Raw genomic sequence first — 5,412 nt, 5'->3', positions numbered from 1 at the left:
TTTAAAGACTTCATCCGGTGTCTGGTATAGAAGTGTTAAATCTACTGTTACTGCCGCTAACTTGAGAGTCGGCTCCTGTTGAACTTGGAGAATTCTTTTCCCCAACCATATTGAGAACAATTGACAAATAAAGCTTGTCTGTACTCCAGAGTGTGATGCTTGGTATATGCACTATGAGATGATCCCTGAAATCTACTTGTTGATATAAGGACCACAGCTTACCCTGTGCTGGGGAAAGATGTCTAAGATTGTCATCTTAGCATGTTCCAAGTGTCCAGTAATTATCACTAGCTGTAGTCACTCATTACGCTAGCAAGTCTCCAGAATTCCTCTTGTGACTGATACGTGTTCCCTGTGACCAAGATCTCTCCATTTCTCAATCTTTTCCTTCCACCGTGTGCTCGTGTAAGTTCAACTTCTTTAGATTGTACACATAAGTGAGTGTTCTGATTTCCAGCTTCCGTGACAAAAAACCCAACGTGGGTAGGGAGAAAGGTTTTTGTAACTGCAGAGAAGTCAAGGAGGTGGGGACTCAGAGCTGCTGGTCACATTACAGTCAAAAGCAAGGAGAAAGATTGTGTGTATGCCACATGGCAAGGAGAATGGTTGCATGCATGCCGCATGACAAGGAGAAAGATTGCGTGCATGCTGCATGGCAAGGAGAATGGTTGTATGCATGCCACATGGCAAGGAGAAAGATTGCGTGCATGTCGTATGGCAAGGAGAATGGTTGCATGCATGCCACATGGCAAGGAGAATGGTTGCACACATGCCGCATGGCAAGGAGAAAGATTGTGTGCATGCCGTATGGCAAGGAGAATGGGTGCATCCATGCCGGCTTGCTCGCTTTCTGCCTATGAAGTTTTCCCACTTCAAAAATAATCGGGACCCTGCCACAGAAGAGCCTGATGAACAGTCCCTCATGGTGACCCTGCCACAGAAGAGCCTGATGAACAGTCCCTCATGGTGACCCTGCCACAGAAGAGCCTGGTCAACAGTCCCTCATGGTGACTCACTCCCCAGGTGACCCTAGCTAGATTGTGTCAAGTTGACAAAACTCCCCATCCCAGGAAAATTTGTGTCTTCCTGTACCAGGCCTTTCTCACTTAGCCACAAGGTCCATGTTAACATCTGATGTCAAGATTTTCTTTTCAGGGGTGAGCATTGCTCCATTACATGTGCTCCATAATTTTTTATTCATCAAGCATAGGACAATTGGGTCGCTTCCATATCTTGGCAAATAACACTGCAGTGGATAGACACTGTCACTCATACACTCTTTGAGATGATTTTTTTGGGGGGCCATGTACCCAGAATTATAGTCATAAAGTCGTATGGCAGCTTTAACGTTCTGAGGTGCTTCTATACTACTTTCCACGTGACTCTGCCTTTGCTTTCCTACCAACAATCTGAGTTTTCTCCACAGCCTTAAGCGATATTTGCTTTATTTGGGCTTTTTGGTAGCTATCTGTAATAGTTCTTCATTATTATAAAAGTGCAACTGAGGGAGACCAACCAATTATTAAAAATGTTCTATTGTGGGGTAGTGACCAGAGAAGACTGCTCGGAGTTGGGTTTAAGCCAATAGGAAATCTTCAGTAGCCAGCCAGCAATAACACCGGGTGCTTGGAATCCCGGCATAGCCCTGAGACTTTCTCAGGATGAGTTTCTAAACACAAACATGTTCTGGATTGACATACTCCAGTTCACAAGAACTGTTAGCCAAAAGTGGAACTACTGAAGCTAAAAAGCAAGGTTCGTACATTTTGAGACTTGCCAGAACTATTGCCTTTGATGGATTGGGTCTTTGCTTTTGTTTTGGTGATGCTGCCCACATGCAGGGTTTTACATCCTGACTGGCACTCCCATCACAGAGTCAGCTATACTGTTACAGTGCATTTCAGATCATGATTCTGGACATCCCAGGTTGAGGGCCCGTGCCTTCTCACTAAGAGTCCCTAGACCACGTAACAAGCAGAGGGAGTGTGGTTCCACCTAATAAAGACCCAGAACCCATCATAGGCTTCTATCCTTATGAATTTATACTACACTTAGCATTCTCAAAGGCCCCGCCCTTAGACACCATACTCAGGTTGAGTTTTGACCCTCTCAACACCTCACAATGATAACTTGGTTTCAATGCACAAAGCCTCCAGAGCTGCTCAAACCATATAAAAGCCATATTGCCATCCAATCAATAGTAAGGTTCTATCTCACGGTGAGTGTTACTCTGCTTGGGCAAGGTCAAGGGTTTCCAGGTTCTTGGTTCAAGGAATTGAAATAAAAGTTTACACAGATCTACAAAAGTAGCAGGGAAATTTTTAAGCATAGAAAAGATGAGTATACTCCAAAGGCAGAACAGATCACATACGTGAAGACACTGGAGGGCTCTGGTTATGGCTCGGGGCCCAATATCTAGGCAGGGATAGGCAGGCCTGATGGGCAGAGAGATTAAGTAGGAGGAGGAATCTAGGCTCAAGAGAGAAGAAGAGAGAATGAGGGACAAAGGGAGAAACATGCATGAGGCCAGACAGCTGTCTGCCAGCCAACCAGACACAACAAGCAACGAAAGACACACAGAAGCAAAGAAAGGTAAAAAGCCTGGGGGCAAAACATAGATGAGAGACAGATTAGATTATAAGAGTCAGAAAGAATCAATCATAAGTTAAGGTCAAGCATTCATAACAATTAATAAACCTCTGTGTCATGATTTGGGAACTGGTTGGTGGCCCCAAAAAAAAGACTGTTACACTCACATGCTTAGGTTAAAGATAAATATTATCACACATAGATAGTTCCAATTTTTTTTCTTTTTTGCTTTTTTTGTTTTGTTTTTTTGGAGATAGGTTTCTCTATGTAACAGTCCTTGCTGTCTTGGAACTCACTCTGTAGACCAGGCTGATCCCAAACTCACAGAGATCACCCACCTGCCTCTGCAGTACTTAATCCCAAATACAGGGATTAAAGGCATGCACCACTACTACACAGCTTCCAATTTTTTTATTATCATTTATCAAACATTTGCCTTTTTAAAAAAAATATCAGTCTAGCACTTTGAGTCAGTCCTGTGCTATCACCAAAGTCACAGGCAATGAAAGAATATGTTTGGGTTTTGCAAATACCTTCATCTTCCAATGCTGCTGTCTTTGCAGGAGTGGGAGGAACAGTTCATTCTAAACTAACTTCAGGTTTCAAAAAGAACAGTGTTCTCTCTGGATGCAGTCATAGCAAGAACATTTGGGTAGGTTACAGGTTCTGTAACCTGCCTCATCTTCCTTGGATCTGATTGGCTGCCTTGTTTGTTCTGAAGGAACTGTTTAGACAGGATCCATTTGGAAATTTCATTTTTCTGTCACTATGTATTGGGTATCTATTATGGCCTAGTGCTGTTATGGACATGCTGAAAAACAGGAAAAGTGCTGTCTGATTTCTGCCCAGGTGGGGCTATTTGCACAGCAGAGTCGGGAGGTAGAAGGTCACATTATAAATAAGACATTGAAAAAAAGTGCAGAATTACCAAAGTAAGTGGAATTAAGGCTGCTTTGTGCTACCCAGGATCCTTTGCCTCCTTATTTTTCCACCCAGAGCAGGGGACATAGTGTTCCCCTTCCTTGGGGTTCTGGCAGGGTTTTCAGTCACAGTATTCCACACCAAAGCCCGAAGAGCAGCAGAGACATCACCCGAACCAGACAAATCAGAGCCCTCTCTAGGATTTGTGTCTTTCTCCTTTAGACTGCAGACAAAAGGACGTTTTGTAGAGAACTTGCGCCCTGGCCACTGGGAAGCAATGGAAATAGCAGAGCAAACACATTAACGGGTGGTATCCTGAGAAGAGCAGTGTGTGGATCCATAGAGTGAAACTAACTCCATCCTCATATGCTACAGCTGGCTCAAGGAGACAATGTGGGGTTTGGTTTGGTTTTAACCTGGTTTGAACAGGGTTTTCTGTTGCTTGCCACAGAGTCATGAGTAATGCAATCCAACTCTGCCCTTTGAAGGGCTGTCATCCATATTGGTTTAAATAACCTAAACCTGACCTAAATGTCAGCACTTCAGATGGAGGCCAGCTAAGGAGTTCTTCCTAACTATGGAGATGTCGTTAGTCCAAGGATGCTGTGACAGGCCCTTTGGCAGCCAGGAGGAGGTAGCTGGCTGTGCTTCCTCTTCGGTTCAGTGGTGAAACTCTTCCAAGAGAAACAAGTGTTGCTTCTTGTGTTCTATTGAAGAAATTTATTTTGTCATTGGGGAAAGCAGAAGAGGAAGAAGAAACACATTCTTACTGATCAACAACCTAGGTTTGAAATGATCTGAAGTTTACTGTTCCGTCAGCAGTCCATCCATTTATCCACCCATTCACTCATCCATCTTTACATAAACCCATCCATCTATCCATTCTCTTCCAGCCATTAATCCACTTGTCCATCCATTTATGCATGTATCTTTAAGATTATTTTAAAGATTTATTATTTATTATTTTAAAGATTTATTATTTATTATATACAGTGTGTATGCCTGCAGGGCAGAAGAAGGCACCAGATCTCATTACAGATGGTTGGGAGCCAGCATGTTGTTGCTGGGAATTGAACTCAGAACCTTTGGAAGAGCAGCCAGTGCTCTTAACCTCGGAGCCATCTCTCCAGCCCCTATCCATGTATCTAAACTATTCAACAGCCTATCCATCCAATAAACATTTACTACATTTTGTGCTAAGGAATGTGCCTCTAAGATGGCAGGACTTGGGCTTTGTTTTTAACCTCAGTGATCAGAGGTTTAAAAAGAGATAAACAGCTAATCAAAACAATGCCATAAAGTGTTAGAAGCGTCAGGACAAATTCATGACTCACTCAATGATCCCATAAACATAGTGGTAGAGTGAGGGCGGGGCTCATAAAACAAAGAAAAAACTCCCAAATAAAGGCGCCACCTGCGCCCTGTAGAAAGTGCTGATAAGATGGGGTGTTGGTGCGGAGTTATGTTAGGTCAAGGAGTAGCAAGGCATGGCACCATCCTTTCAGAGAAAGGTAGGTCTTAGCTATTACTAAAGGGAATCGTTAAAATTGAGGTCGGGAGTCAGCAAAACTCCAGACAACTCGGTCAAAACAAGTGTTCCAAAAGGATTGTAATCAAAGAAATCCAAACTAGCAGAATTCATTGCACGCTTTAATCTCACCAGTTAGGAAGCAGAAGTAGGCCCATCTCTGTGAGTTCAAGGCCAGCCTGCCCAGAGAGACAGAAGAAAGAGGAAACCAAAGATCCAAGTTGAAAATACAGGGCAGACCTCCAGGATAGGAGGCCTGGGAAGAATCTGACAGCCAGGAATAAAGAGGCCCAAGGTCTGCTCCTTCAATAAACATACGTTGAGTATCAGGTTTATTTGAGGTTTTGGGAGCCCAACCTGAGGAAGAAACCAGT

Source organism: Arvicola amphibius, chromosome 11 (assembly GCF_903992535.2).
Source record: "Arvicola amphibius chromosome 11, mArvAmp1.2, whole genome shotgun sequence".
In the NCBI taxonomy this organism is placed as follows: Eukaryota; Metazoa; Chordata; class Mammalia; order Rodentia; family Cricetidae; genus Arvicola; species Arvicola amphibius.
The sequence above is the reverse complement of the archived record's forward strand: the minus strand, read 5'-3'. Positions refer to the sequence as shown.